The sequence below is a fragment of the Sturnira hondurensis genome, unplaced genomic scaffold, assembly GCF_014824575.4.
Source record: "Sturnira hondurensis isolate 20B ecotype Veracruz unplaced genomic scaffold, ASM1482457v3 Scaffold0021555, whole genome shotgun sequence".
Taxonomy (NCBI): Eukaryota; Metazoa; Chordata; class Mammalia; order Chiroptera; family Phyllostomidae; genus Sturnira; species Sturnira hondurensis.
Genome location: NW_028094186.1, coordinates 1,201,877 through 1,218,085, shown reverse-complemented (window position 1 = coordinate 1,218,085; position 16,209 = coordinate 1,201,877). Strand labels below are relative to the sequence as shown.

The 16,209-nt window shown below is 46.6% G+C and overlaps 1 protein-coding gene across 1 annotated transcript in view; it reads right to left on the bottom strand.

Moving 5' to 3' along the window:
• Nucleotides 1-621: 621 nt before the first annotated feature.
• The window catches only part of LOC118977734 (uncharacterized), a 29,110-nt gene continuing 13,522 nt past the window's right edge, over nt 622-16,209 (bottom strand). The window contains exon 2 of the mRNA XM_037032766.1: nt 622-793. The gene's annotated coding sequence lies outside the window, so the exon portion shown is untranslated. The remainder of the gene's footprint in view (nt 794-16,209) is intronic.

The window sequence follows — 16,209 nt, the reverse complement described above, 5'->3', positions numbered from 1 at the left end:
GACTGACAAAGAGACAAATTCAGAGTATCAGTGGTGCATCTGAGCCCAAAGCCTTTAACCACTATATCTGACTGCTTCCCTCTCTGCGGGTCTCCTCATTTATTCACTTTACTGTTTATTAATGAAAGTTTCAAACATACAGAAGTAGAGAGAATAGTATAAATGAACTCATGTGACAACCCAGCTTTCACCCTTCATGTTTCCCCAATCCTGTTTAATCTATAATTCTGCCCCCACTTCTTTGTTGTGGAATATTTTAAAGCCAGTCACTGTCATCAAGTCAGTCCACCCATAAATACTTCAGTAAGCATTTCTAACTGATTAGGATTGTTCTCCATAATCGCCACACCATTACTGTATGTAGCAAAAATGACGATAGTTTCTTGATAGTATTATCTAAACCCCAGACCATTTGAAGAGGTTGCTGATTGTTTCAAATGCCTTTTTACAGCTAGTTTGTCCAAATGTGATCCAAATGAGGTCTGACACAGGACACATGGCTGATTTTGTCTCATTGATCTCTTTTAATCTCTATCAATAGTCTTTCCTCTCATTCTTCCCTGCCACTGATTCGCTGGAGAATGATTCCACGTATTGTGACTCTCATTTTGACACATCAGGAACTGAAGTTCAGAGCGGTTAAGTGGCTTGTGGAACATTGCACAGCTGAGAACCAGACCTCTCATCTGGTACCACCCCCAGAGTCCGTGTTACTGGAGGGAGGGGCTTTAGTGCGTGAGCGGGTGCCACCTGAGTAGGAGGCAGGAAAAGCAGCAGGGAAAATAGTCTGAGCCTGTCGAGGAAAAGAGAGAGATGTAAGGTAATAGTAATTACAACACATTTGTTTGTTTGTTTGCTGGCTGCCTGTCATTTGTTTTCCACTTGGTGCAAGGCACATGGTTATGGGGTGTCAGGAAGACTCACGTGTGGCTTGGGTAGTAAAGAGTGGGATTCCCTCCACTTCTATTTTGGACTGTTGCTGTTTTGATATGAAAGAACCAAGTGCGTCTGGTTACGACAGCCCACCTAGAGTATGGGTCAGGTGAGGAGGGGGACAGGAGGTGGAGGAGGGTGGAGGAGGGGGCTCTAAAGCGCCAGCGCCTCTGGAATTCTGATGGCTGGTGGGGAAAGGGTTGGTGTTCTGCTTCCCTGTGGCTTCCCCAACCAGGTCACAGGTGATCATGCTTCTGGCGGCCTGGGGAGATTCCAGGGGTTCTGGGGATACTGACACGGGGGCCATGAACGGGAGAGTGGACTTCCCAAAAGAGAGGCCCAACCACCAGTGACACAGGTTGGTCTCCCCAACCTGGGCCTTGGGGAGACCAGGATGGTGGAAGATGGCTTCCCCAGGGTACCAGCACTTCCACAGGAGCTGTTTCTGGGAGTGGAAACAGCCACTGGAGGGACGGCCACCATGCTCTCACTCCTGAGCTGGTAGAGACCTCGATGGTGGCCCTCGAGGCCCTTGGTTTGCAAACATGGGTAGTGGGAACAGGGGTGCTGGGCCACACGAAGCCCGTATGCGAAAAGACTGGGAGGTCGCTCCACCACGGAGACTCGTGGGCACACCATTTTTGATTGACTTAATACTTGCAAGTGGCTGGGCATCCTGGCATTATTTCAGTTGTCATCACAACAGACATGAGTAGATCATACTTACCTCCATTTTACAGATGAGAAAACTGAGGCACAGATTGGCCTATGGCATTGCCCAAGTCCCATGGCCTGGGTAGGCAGAGCTGGAACAGGCAGATTTAACCCCAAAGTCTTGCTCTTTTTGATTGTCAGTAGAGAGGGAATTTTTTAGAAACCTGAGATCTTGAGGCCTCTTGGTTGAGGGAGAGAACCGTGGCCTGGGGCCCAGACACCTGGGCTCCATGATTCAGTCTGCCAGAGACCAGCAAGGCAGTGCCCAGCAAGCCACACCCACCTTCAGTTTGTTCCTCTGCCACATGGGGCACTGGAAAAAGATCCCTGAGGGTCCTTCCCCCTTCCCAGTGGGTTCTCAGAGGAACTCTTCCCCGTGGATGACACGGGCTGCGGGGGAGTGATGCTGGGAGGAAACTGCCTTCCATCTCCCCTTTCATTTCTGCAGGCCTTGGGCTTGCGGGAAGGTTTCTTCGGTACCTGAACGAGCAGATCCTTCCCACTCACTAGTGAGCTGTTCTCCGGGCACTCCTGCCCCAGTGACCTCCCTCGGAGGGTGGAGTCCACCCCGCCTCTTCCTCTGGATTTCCCCTGGAGCATCTGTGGTGCCTCAGGAAGGTGGGGGAGGTATTATTTTCTTACAGTTTAAGGTCCCTGTCCCATGCTTCAAAGTCATCCTCACAGAAGAATCATCCCAAATCACGGGGTCAGACCAACAGGTCATTCGATCCAGAGGCTAAAGCCACAGCAGTCGGCAGAGGCGGGTCCCTGGGGCCTGGGCCACCTGCGGCGGAAGGGAGCGCGGAGTCCCGGGAGTCACCACCCAAGGACTGGAAGCGCCGCAGGCCTCTTCCCTCCGTCCTCCGCGGACAGTTGTTGCGGGGAACTACAAGGGCTCCGCCGGGTGGGTGGCCTTAGAGAGAGGGGCTGGCCCAGGGAGCAGGGGTGTTAGTAGGGTCTGGAGGGGGCTCTGCAGAGACGATCCTGAACTAGAGTACTGAAAGTGCTTCATAGACTGCGGTGCGATAAGCCGCTGTTACAGACCCCGGAGAGTGCCCAGAAAAACAAGGAGGCTGCCCGGCTCTAATGAACCCAGATTCAGGTTCAGACTTCTCTCCCTATCAGCTCCGTCGCCGTGGGAAGGTTACCTAACCTCCGTGTCACAGTTTCCTCCTCTGCAAAATGTGCGTTGGCTACAGCAGTGACATCCGTGGGCAGTTCCGGCCTGAGGGTCTTGGGTTTTGAGTGACCGCCCCCAACAATCTAGACTTCGTTGAAAGCTGATGATGTAGAGGCGGGAGTCCATTTGCCCAGGCACCCGGCATGCGTCTGGCATGTGATAGGCACTCAGCAAACATTGTTGTTAACATTTGCACAGTCAGGGTCTAGTACTGGCTGGCTTTTATGGAACAGTTGCTCTGGGTAACTCCAAGACCAATATCGTAGCTGTTGCTGCATAACAGATCCTCCCAAAACTTAGCATCTTAAAAAAATAAACATGTATTATCTCGCACCATTTCTGCAGGTCAGAAACTCAAGGGCATTGAGCTGGGTGGTTCAGCTCAGTGTCTGTCTCTAAGAAGGTTACAGTGAAGTGTCGCCTGGGGTGGACATGCAGTCAGTTCATCTTAAGGCTCCACTTCCAAGATGATTCAGTCACACGGTTGGCAAGTTGGTGGGCGGCCTGGATTCCTCAGCACACATACCTCTCCATAGGGTTGCTCGAGCGTCCTCACAGCCTGGTGGCTGGAGAGTGACCCAAAAGAGCAAGACCGAAGTGGCAATGCCTTTTATGACCTAGCCTCAGACATCACACACCATCATTTCCATTGTATTCTATTGGTCACACTGACCAACCCTGATACAGTGTGGGAGGGGAGTACCCAAGGGCATGAATTACTGGAGGCAAGAATTATTGAGGTCCATCTTGGAGGTCAGCTATCACAGTCTGTTCTAAGTGTTTTATAACTAGAAATGTATTGTTAATTCATGAGGTCAATACTTTTATCATCCTTATTTTACAGATTGAGTCACAGAGAGATTAGGTCATTTGACTACGGTTACATTTCTAGGAAATGGTCTGGGGCATTGTTATTAACCAGATTGTGTCTCTTCAAAATGTTGACTCTCTAACCCTTGATATGATGGTGTTTGGAAATGGGGCCTTTAGAGGTAATTAGGGGATAAAGCCATGACTCGGGGCCCTGGTTTGATGGGGCTAGTGCCCTTAGAGACACAAGGAAACTCTCTTGTGCGCTCTCTCTTTCTCCCTTCATGCACACTGGCCAAGGAAAGGCCATGTGGTACATACAGGTGGCAGCCACGTGCAAGCCAAAAGAAAAAGGCTTAGAATGAAACTGCCCAGCACCTTGATCTTGGACTTCTAGCCTCCAGAACTGTGAGAAATAAATTTCTGTAGTTGAAGCCATCAAACCTCTAGTATTTTGTTATGGCAGCCTGAGCTGACTAAGACAGGCCTTGAACTCAGAGAGTTGGGCTGCTTAGCTCTACTCCTAAACTTTCTTTCTCTCCATGGCCCTATTCCAGTTGGGCCCCTGGGCTGTAGGGAGAGACTCTTAACAACATGGGGCCAGTCCACACTGGGAATACTTGGAAAAGGAACTGGAGGAAGCCTCATGGCAAATTCAAGGCCCCGAGGCTCAGTACCCACCTGTTGCTCTGGAGCTTGTACCCCAGAGACAGAGTCTTGGGGGCCAGCGGCCCACACTGCCTGGCCTGCTGCTCCCCACCCCCACTAGCTTGAAGCTGGGTTTTGCCACATACACTCTGGACGATCCAGATCATAAGCAGTAAACAGGAGGAAAACAAACTATATTTAAACTGGCAGTTGCTCCACGAACTACGCTAAAAGACAAGTGACCCTTGGGAGAAAAACCACAGAAACACTAGTACAGACCCATGTCAATCCCCACAACACGCTAAGGATTTATAAACAAGCAAAGGAAACAGAAAAAGCAATTCACAGAAGAATAAATGCCAGTGCCTCCTGTCCCCAAAACAAAATGTTACCAATGTTAACAATCTCCTTAAAACCTCCGTAAGATCTGCTTTTTCTTCTATCAACTTGACAAAATACGAAATAGTAATAATAGCCAAGGCTGGTGAAGCTGTAGGGCAATGGACACTGCCATCACACTTGACCTTGGTGGGGGGTGGGGGGGTACAATTTCACAAAATCAAAATGTAAAATATTCATACACGTGCCTTAGCAGCTGTATTCTGAGAAATCTAATAAAAAAAAAAAAACAGAAAGATGCCCTGACTGCTGTAGCTCAGTGGGTTGAGCACGAGCCTATGAAGCAAAGGGTCGTGGGTTCGATTCCCAGTCAGGGCACATGCCTGGGTTGCAGGCCAGGTCCCCAGTTGGGGACACATGAGAGGCAACCATACATTGATGTTTCTCTCCTACTTTCTCCTTCCTTTCCCCTCTCTAAAAATAAATAAATAAAATATTTTTTAAAACCCCCCAAATCAGAAAGATGACAACAAGAAAGTACAGTCAGATAGCTGGAGACATTCAGATATATAGATCTATTTTTATTTACTTTTATAATTTTTTTACTTTTCAATTACAGTTGACATTATCTTAGCTTCAAGTGTACAACATAGTAGATCATTTACATACAAATATGTTCTTTACAATCTTTTAAATCCTCATCAGAGAACATATTTATTGATTTTATTTATTTATTTTTTAAGATTGATTGGTTTATTTATTTTTAGACAGAAGGGAAGGGAGGGAAAAAGAAGGAGAGAATGCCAATGTGTGGATGCCTTTCACTCACCCCTCTGGGGGAACTGGCCCACAACCCAGGCAGGTGCCCTGACTGGGAACTGAACTCATGACCTTTCAGTTTACAAGATGATGCTCCAACCAACTGGGCCACACTGGCCAGGGCTGTGACATTGTTTGTAGTAGCAAAATGTTGGAAACAATCCCAGTGTCCATTAGTGGAACAAATAAATTGTTGTGTGGTTACATAGTGAATACCATCAGCAATGAGAATAAATAAATATTGCCATGTGCGACAACAAAGATGAATCTCATAAAGCATGTTGACCAAAAGAGTATGTACCATATGATCCTGTTTTTATGAAGTTCACAAGAAGCCCACACTAATCTAAGCTGTTAGACGTAAGGATAGTGTTAACCTCAGTCAGGGGGCCAGAAGGGGGCATAAGTGGGGTTCCCGGAGTGCTGGTAATGATCTGTGCTTGACTGGGGTGCAGGTTACGCAGGTGTACTCATTTTGTGAAAATGCCTTGACCTGTACACTTATGAACCGTGCACTGTTCTGAATGTATATTACACTTGAAAAGTTTATGCCCAGGCTGGCGTGGCTCAGTGGATTGAGTGTCAGCCTGAGAACCAGAAGTTCACCGGTTCAATTCCTGGTCAGGGGACAAGCCTGCGCTGGGGGCCTGGGAGGGGCAGCTGATCAACGCATCTCTCACATGTTGATGTTTCTCTCCCTCCCTTCCCCTCTCTCTAAAAGTAAAGAGATAAAATTTTTTTAAAAGTTTACTAAAGAATAAAACAAAAACATAACCCAATAAGCATCCCAACTGTCTATAGAATAAATACATATATGCATAAATATTTCTCCAGTTAAAAAATTGAGCTTTCTACATTGAATACCAGTATGAAAAGATGTAAGCAATATCTTGTTAGACACACCAGAAAAAATACATGTCGCGTATATGTAATATGATTCTTTCCTATTTAAAAAATTATATATGTGTGTATGTAAATACATTTAAATGTTAAAAATTTTGTTCAGGCATTGAAAATGGCCAGAAAAAATCCCCACTGTTAAAAGCCACTGTTCTTATGGATTGGATCTCAAGGAGCTGGGGCTTCTCCTTGAGGCCCTCTACTGAAGCCCAGAGGAAATTTAAGCTACAGCTGATTGAGCTGGGGCCTCACTTCCCTCAAAGTCTAGCCCTGGCCAGCCGGACAGAAGAGACTTAGGATCAGGGTTCTGGAAACACTGTGAGAGGCGAGCCGCCCCAGGACCTTTGAACAGCCAGGGCAAAGCCTGGGGAGTGCATTTAAAGGCCCCTGCAGAGCAGGAGGAGTAGCCCCGCCTTCACGGGCCCCAGTGGTGGGGGGGGTAGGGGAGAAAAGGGGACACAGCCCTACCCAAGGACACCACTTAATTATCACAGCCCTAAGAGGTAGGTATGATTGCCTCCATTTCTAGATCAGGATGCCAAGGTTAAGCATGTTGCCCAAGGTCACACAGGCAGTAAATGGAACAGCCACACCTAAACCCAAATCTGTCTGAACCTCAGGTTGGGGCTCTGCACTAGGCTGGGGAGGGAGGGAGTGAAGATATCAAGAAGCAACAGGCGGTGCCAGGCAAAAGCTCAAAAACCCAGTCCACACAGGGGTCTTTGCAGGGCTCAGAGCCTCAGGAGCCCCCAGCCTCTCAGCAGTTACAAAAGCAGGTTCTACCAGTGCCTGCAGCCAAGCCACTGATCTGGGGTCAGGTCCCAGCCACTAAATCTGGCTCCAGGGGCCACTCTGTTAACTCAGCACTGACACCTCAGGTTCCAGCTGCTGGCAGCCTAGAGGCAGGCGCCCTCCAAAATAGATCCCGGGGTGAGAGCCTGGTCACTCCTCTGGGCCTCTGCACAGAGCCACCCAACCCCTAATCTGCCAATTCCCTCTCCCCCCCTCACTCTCCCTGCCATTTCCCTCCACCCTCAAGTTCTGAGTCACTCTGGACCTGAAGCCTGGCTATTGGAAAGAAACAAAGGGTGGGGCAGCAGGCAGTGGTGGAACGGCCTGGGTCCTGGATTTAAGTCCCTGAAGTTTGAGCCGGATGTGACTTGTGACTTTGCTGATTCTCTTAAGCAGCTTAAAATAAGTTAATTCATTGATTGTTGGGGGCAGCATGTCAGGGCAGCAGGTTTGGGAGCCTACCGAGTACCAGTTTTAATCAGTCCTTGCAACTGTGAAAGGTGGGTATTCGTGTCTCTGTCTTACAGGTAAGGAAACTGAAGCCCAAAAGGGGAAGTAACTTGCACAGGGGAACCCACAGTTTGGACTGTGGAACCAAGGAAGGCCTGTTACTGGCTGAGTTGTCTTGAGCAACTTACTTTACCTCTCTGGGCCTCAGTTTCTTCATCAACAAACATGACATTAAATTAACATCCAACTTATAAAATCATTGTGAGGGCTTATAAAGTAATGTTAAAATTCTTAGCATGATGATACCTGGTACAGAGAAGATCCTCAGTCATTGTTATGACTAATTCAATTACCCAACCAGTGGAGGATTCACCCCCTGAGAGTAGTGGGGCTAGGGAAGGTTTTAGCTTTCTCACATCAATCCAAGAGGTACTCCTCAGAGAAGCAGCATCTCTGTCCCGTTTTAGCCGAGACCATGAGTTCCCTGGGTGTGTGTGGCTGTGGTGGGGGCAGGCACACGGGGTGCGGGTGGTATTTGGGAGAAGGTGGAACGGCTGGGGTAGGGAGAGTTGCCTCAGTCTGGAGTTGGGGGAGTCAGGTGAGGTCTGAACATGAGCAGGCTTCCAAACTTTGTTCTCAAAGTATGTCCCAACTGCCTGCTTGGGCACCTTGGATGGTAAACAGGTTGTCACCCTCCAAGCCCCATGTGAACCTGATAAACCTTGGCAAAGCCAAGGAGAAGAGGGAAGGCTCATCTATAAATACTCCATGACTCAGGCTCGGTGTCCTGTTGAAAGAGTTGCTTGTGTTTATGACTCTGTCGCACTGGGGAGGTGTTCCAGCTCAGGGGGGGTAGGTCTGGGCCAGTCTGAGGTCTCAGGCCTCCTAGTTTGCTCTTCTAGGGCAAGTTTGGGTCTGGGGCAGGCCCACCATGGCCTGACTTAGTACCCAATCTATTATAAGAATCTGAGGAAAATCTCTTACCTCTGTGGGCTTCTCATCATCCAGAAAATGAACCATGTTGCTAATGGGCTGCAAGGCAGTCTGGGAGAACGTAGAGAAATAGAAGGACAATTGGAAATAGTGAGCTGGTTGGGGAAGACACAGGACTTTGGGGTGACTACTTTGTGGGGTCAACCAGCAGACAGACAAAAAAGCACAGATGAATTTAGAAAAATGGTCAGCCTGGGATGGAGGGAAGAGTCCTTTGCTCAAGACTGTCTGGAGTGACTTCTGAACTTACAGCCCCTAAAGACCCTCTGCTGCCTGGCTTTGGATGCCGTCTTTGTAGTACCCACCTCAGGGCCTTTGCACGCACTGTGAACTCTGCCTAGAACTGCCTTCCCCTCCCCAACTGAGATGTTACCTCTTCAGAGATGCCTTCCAAACCACTTTGTTTAAATAGGAATCCACCCCATTAGTACTGGACCCAACACCTATTTGATTTCTTCTTAATAGTTATCAAAATCTATCATTGTTTTTACTCAATTTTCTTGTCAGTTGTCTGTCCCCAACCCCTCCTCCCAACCCAAGAAAGTATCTGTCCCATGAATGGAGGAATTAGATGGGCTATATCCATATCTCCTGAAATATAGTAGGAGCCTAACAAATATTTTTGAAATAAGTAAGCCATCCAGCCGCACCTACTTCCTAAAATCCCCCCTTTTTGCTGATTCTCTGATCCTTTAAGCCCGACTTTCTGCTCTTTCCCCATCACGCTCTTCTCATTCTCCTTTCCTGCGCGCCTTCCTTGGAATGCCCTGTCAACCTCGTCCCCCTGCCCCTTTGGCCCTGAACAAGGCTTACCTTCCACTAGACCTCCTACGGGAAGCCCTCCTACCCTAGATCGTGTGCCCCTGGGAACTGAACAACCTAAACAACTCTGCACGAGGGCCCTCCCTCAAGTACCACTACTCACATGTGACCTGGAGCGAGTCACTTCAGCTCTCTGGGTCCCCCTTCCCCTAGTTAATTCTGTCCTTGTGATTATATCCAAAGGATATACAAACTCTTGACCCAAATATAGAAAAGTATACAAATACACATGCAGTTGATGAGTTTTCACAAAATACGTATGGTCTTGTAATCAGCAAATGGGGCAGTTTTGAGGAGCACACGAGACGAGACCTGGGAAGTACTTGGAGCACTGGTGATCAGCGGCTGGTGTTACTTGCTCCTGTTGCATGGGCATTGTGCTAAGCACCTTACATGCATTCTTTTTATTCAGTCCTCACAGTAACCCTATGAGGTAGGCACTAATATTACCTTCATTTCAAATAAAGAAACCTAGATTCAGAGAAGTTAAATATACCGGGCAACATCAAAGTTAGTAAATGACAGAGTTGAGAGAGGAACCCAAGTCTTTTGCCAAAACCTTCCTCCCAAGCTCATACTGATTCCTCAAGACGTCTGTTGCAGCATCGACTAATACGTTTAAAAACTGGGTACTCAGTGGCTAACTTGAAAAACAGTGGTCTTCTGAATTCTTGAGTCAACTAAATAAATATTTATTGAGTACCTAATATGTGCCAGACACTGTTGTAGGTACTTGAGATACAGAGCAAACAAGTTTGTGTTCTAGGAGAAGACAGACACGGAAATAAATAAAGATAATTTCTCAGGCGATCGCGGTTTGATTCCTAGTCAGGGCACATGCCTGGGTTGCAGGCCAGTTCCCAGTAGGGGACTCACCAGAGGCAACATCGATATTTGTCTCCCTCTTTCCTTCCCTTCCCCTCTAAAGATAAATAAATAAAATCTTTTAAAAAAAGATAATTTCTGACAGAAATAAATGCTAACAAGAAAATAAAGTAGGATATGGGATGCAGGTTCAGCTCCTAGTCGGCATGTGTATGAGAGGCCACTAAGCAATGCTTCTCTCCCTCCTTCTCCTCCCTTCTGCTCTCTCTAAAAATAAAGAAAATCTTTTCTTTTAAATTTATTTTTAGAGAGAGGGGATGGGAGGGAGAAAGAGAGGGAGAAAAACATTAATATATGGTTGCCTCTCAACTGGGGACCTGGCGCACAACCCAGGCATGTGCCCTGACTGGGAATTGAACTGGCAACCCTTTGGTTTGCAGCCCACGCTCAATCCAGAGCTACACCAGCCAGGGATAAAGAAAATCTTTTTTAAAACTAAAAGAAAATAAAACGGGGATGGAGAGAGACTTGCAATCAGAAGGACTGCTTTAAGTGTGACATTCAAGGAAGACCCTCCACGGCCCCCAGGAGGTGGCCTGAATGATGTGGAGAAGCCCGTGGTCCGGGGGCCTGGGGGAGGGCCATCCAGCGGAGCAGCAGAATGCCTGGCATGTTTAAGGAACGGATAGAATATTATGTAGCCGTTCTAAGTTACCATTTTAAAAACTGAAACCTGGAAAAAAGTAAAGTAAAAAAGTACAAGATACACTAGAATGACAACTATTCTAGTATCTGGGCACACCTCTCCCAACCCTTCCTAGATGGACAAAATTCTCAGAAAAGTAAAACGGCTATTTTATTGAAGTGGAGTGATTGGGAGGGGTTTTTACTTTTGTTCTTTTAAAAAACATATCTGCTGTTATATTATTGTTTCTGTGTCTAATTTCTTTGAAGTAGAAGAAGGAGGAGGAGGAGGAGGCGGAGGAGGAAGAGATAGAGGCGGAGGTGGAGGAGGAGGACAGTGAGGAAGGGAAGCATCCCGAGTCTCATCCAGACCGAGTAGCACAGCTCCCTGCGCACTGTGAAGGCCGTGCAGGTGAGACGGATGCGTCCTCTTAGCGACCGTGCTGTGCAGCCTCAAGCAAGTCACACTTCCTCTCTCAGCCAAACACTGAACACACAAGATGTCACGTGGCCTGGTACACCTGCCAAAAGTGGGGTCCCTCACAGATGATGCCACTGGTAAAGCATTTCTACTACTCACGTGACACAAACTTAGGAGAATAACTTTTAAAGTATACGTAGTTCTTATAATATATTTTATTGATTATGCCATTACAGTTGTCCCTTTTCCCACCCCCCTTCGTTCCCCTCCACCCTGCACACCCCCTCCCACCCACATTCCCCACTTTCGTTCATGTCCATGTGTCATAAGTCCTTCAGCTTCTACATTTCCCATACTATTCTTGCCCTCCCCCCTGTTTATTTTCTACCTCCCGTCTATGCTACTTATTCTCTGTACCTTCTCCCCCCTTCTCCTCTTCCCACTCCCCTGTTGCTAACCCTCCATGTGATCTTCATTTCTATGGTTCCACTCCTGAGCTAGCTGTCCTCTTAGTTTGCTTTTGTTTTAGGTGTGGTTGTTAATAACTGTGAGCTTGCTGTCCTTTCGCTGTTCATATTTTTTATCTTCTTTTTCTTAGATAAATCCCTTTAACATTTCATATAATAAGGGCTTGGTGATGATAAACTCCTTCAACTTGACCTTATCTGAGAAGCACTTTATCTGCCCTTCCATTCTAAATGAAAACTTTGCTGGAAAGAGCAATCTTGGATGTAGGTCCTTGTCTTTCATGACTTGGAATACTTCTTTCCAGCCCCTTTTTGCCTATAAGGTCTCTTGAGAAATCAGCTGACAGTCTGATGGGAACTCCTTTGTAGGTGACTGTCTCCTTATCTCTTGCTGCTTCTAGGATTCTCTCCTTCATTTTAATCTTGGTTAATGTAATGATGATGTGCCTTGGTGTGTTCCTTCTTGGGTCCACCTTCTTTGGGACCCTCTGAGCTTCCTGGACTTCCTGGAAGTCTATTTCTTTTGCCAGATTAGGGAAACTTCCTTTATTATTTGTTCAAATACGTTTTCCATTTGCTACTCTTCCTCTTCCCCCTTCTGGATATTGGAACATTTAAAGATGTCCTGGAGGTTCCTAAGCCTCTCCTCATTTTTTCTGAATTCTTGTGTCTTCATTCTTTTCTGTTTGGTTGTTTCTTTCTTCCTTCTGGTCCACTCCATTGATTTGAGTCCCAGTTTTCTTTCCATGACTATTGGTTCCCTGTGTACTTTCCTTCATTTCACTTAGTGTAGCCTTCATTTTTTCATCTAATTTGTGACTAAAATCAACCAGTTCTGTGAGCATCCTGATCACCAGTATTTTGAACTGTGGATTTGATAAGTTGGCTATCTTTTGGTTGCTTAAAAGTATTGGCTCTGGGGCTTTGATTTGTTCTTCCATTTGAGCCATAATTGTTTGGTCAGGTCACACTTGTTACATATAGGGGACAAAGGCTTAGGTGTTTACCAGGGTGGGGCAACCCATGTTGCAGGGTTGTAAGGCTGTATGTGGGGGCAGGGTCAGAGAGGGGATAATGGCACTTGCTCCGCTCGTATTTCAGTTCCTTCCACTGCTTCCCACAGGCAAATTGGGCCCTTCTGGTGCTGGTTCCTGGGTAGGTGGGCTTGTGTACGTTCTAGGACCCTGTGGACCTCTCCAACAAACTCTCCAGTGGGGCTGGGAGTCTCTCCTGGAACCTAAGCCCCCACAAGTGTTTTCAATCAGTGCTTTTAGTCTTTATTTCCCATTGCTGGGGACCTGGATTGCGCGATCTGTCTTGCTGCCCATTTTTGCCTGGTTTATCTGCGCGTGAACGTGTGACCACAGTCAGCCAACCACCTTGCGCGCCTCACTGTGTCTGCTCCTTTCCTCCCCACACCCAGGTCTGCCAGCCACCACTTTTTCCTGCTGAGACCCCTCTCCACTGGCCACCGACTCTGTCCCTCTTACCAGTCTGGATAAATGGTTGTCCAACTTCCCTACAGTTCGATTTTCTGTCTGTTCTGGTTGTGTTTTCATTTCTAAATCTTTGTTGTCCTTAATTTTGGTTGTGCGAGGAAGCACAGTATTTCCACCTACACTTCCAAGTTGGCTGGAAGTCCTAAAATGTATATATATATATATATTTTTTTGTATTTTTTAAGATTATTTATTTATTTATTTATCTTCAGAGGGGAAGGAGAGAGGGAGAGAAACATCAATGTATGGTTGCCTTTCATATGTCCCCTGCTGGGAGTTGGCCTGCAGGGAACCGGCCTGCAACCCAGGCATGTGCCCTGGCTGGGAATCGAACTGCGATCCTCTGGTTCACAGGCCCGTGCTCAATCCACTGAGCTACACCAGCCAGGGCTAAAGTGTATATTTTATTGATTATGTTATTACAGTTGTCCCATTTTTTCTGCCCTTTATCCCCCTCCATCATGCACCCCCTTTCCCTCCAGAATTCCCCCCTTAGTTCATGTCCACAGGTCATACATATAAGTTCTTTGCCTTCTCCATTTTCTAAACTATTCTTAACCTCTCCATCTATTTTGTACCTACCAACTATGCTTCTTATTCCCATTACGTTTTTCCCTATTCTCTTCCCACCCCCTCCCCACTGACAACCCTCCATGTGATGTCCGTATCTATGATTCTGATCCTGTTCTAGTTGTTTGCTTAGTTTGCTTTTGTTTTTAGGTTCAGTTGCTGATAGTTGTGAGTTTGCTGTCCTTTCACTGTTCATATTTTTATCTTCTTAGATAAGTCCCTTTAACATTTCATATAATAAGGGCTTGGTGATGATGATCTCCTTTAACTTGACCTTATCTGGGAAGCACTTTATCTGCCCTTCCATTCTAAATGATAGCCTTGATGGATAGAATAATCTTGGATGCAGGTCCTTGCCTTTCATAACTTTGAATACTTCTTTCCAGCCCCTTCTTGTTTGTAGGTAACCCTCTCCTTTTCTCTTGATGTTTTTAAGATTCTCTCCTTATCTTTAATATTTGGTAATTTAATTATGATGTGTCTCAGTATATTCCTCCTTCGGTCCAACTTCTTTGGAACTCTCTGAGCTTCCTGGACTTCCTGAAAATCTATTTCCTTTGACAGATTGGGGAAGTTTGCCATCATTATTTTTTCAGATGTTTTCAATATCTTGTTCTTCCCCTTCTACTTCTGGCACCCCTATGATTGAGATGTTGGAATGTTTAAAGTTGTCCCAGAGGTTCCTAAGCCTTTCTTCATTTTTTTTTTGAAGAAAAACTGTTCTTTTGAGAGATGTGTGAGAGATCAGTTGCCTCTCACATGCCCCCAACCGAGGACCTGGTCCACGACCCAAGCGTGTGCCTGGACCAGGAATCGAACCAGCGACCCTTTGGTTGGCACACACCAGGTCAGGAATGCCTTTTTATTTAGCACTGTCAAATGAACTCAGAAAGAGTCATGAGGCTTTGGCTAGAAATAAATAATGAAGATTTATTCAAAGGTCTTAGGTTTCACCAACTGAAGGCACAATTAGGCAATACCCAGTGTTCCAAAGAAGAAAGAGAAGGTAAGAGTTCCTATAGTAAAAAGTACATTCTTGAGCAGATCAACCCTGCATTTTCAGCCTCTAGGTTGGTCCGTGATAGTGATCTTCCAGATGACAGAGTCTAGATAATGGGTGTCAGGTGATCTGGATACTTAGTCCTTCAGCGGAAAATCAGAGGGTTATCTGGAGGATTAGTGTCTATCCAGGCATGGATACTGAACTGGACAGCTCAAAAATTTAAGTTCTTGGGCTAGTTAAAACAAGAATAGCATTGTTTCCTTGTGCCTGAACCTACTTGATTGTATAATTTTTTGAGCCCCCACAGTTTGAGTTTGACTTTAGAATTTAGACTAGAGCAACTCCATTTTATCTCTCACTCTGCTCCTCATTGCACACCTCAGAGCCCAGCTATTACCACCCCACTGGTCCCACCAGCTCTTGGATTTAGCATTTCAAAAGAAGGTGGAGAGAGGACGGGGGCGCCTAGGAACAGGCAGCTGTGGGAGCAGCCCTTCCCAGCCTCCAAGGCAGGGCTTGGCTGCCTCTCCTGCCAGACACCCTCCACCTGCCGTCTAGGGTCTGAGAAGGTGCGAAATTCCTTCATAAAGTCAAGCTCCAGGCAGTCAAATTCTCAGTCACCTAAGGGCACATCACTGTCCTTCCAGGGATCCAATGCCCAAGTCAGCAGGGCCACCCAACTGGGCCCCCAGAGGAGACAAAACAACTTAGAGAATCACGGAATGTTGGAGATAGAAGGGGGCTGAGAGAGCCCCCCAACCTGTCTAATGGCCTAGAGGTCAGCTTCTGGGCTGAGATAGTCAGGTGACTGGGGAGATCTATATGCCTCAGCCTCAGTTTCCCCAGCTGTTAATTAAGAATAACAGTAATTTTCAACCCTTCGTATAATATAAATATTTGTGTTTAGCTGTTGAAAGAACAAATGAAGCGATTCATGTAAAGCACTGGGTTTAGTACGCAGTAAGTGTCCAGTGATGAGCAGGTGCTGGTAGCCCAATCTCTTTTTACATAGGACTTCTTTCTTGTCCCTTCCCGTGTGAGAGGTGGCAGACCTCTAGGAACAGAGATCTTCCAGGAATTTCCCATTCCCCACCAGAGCTAACAATTATACCAGACAATGCTTCTTTGTTTTCTTACATCAATTTTTTTAAAAAATAAATAAGCTTTATGTTTTGGAGCATTTTAGGTTCACAGCAAAATTGAGCAAAAAGTACAGAGTCCCAGTGTACTCGCTGTTTCCTCCCAGCCCCCACAGCTTCCCCCACCAGCAACATCTGCACCAGAATGGTGCAACCAACAAATCAGCATGGACAGGTCATTGTCACCCAAAGGCCATATTT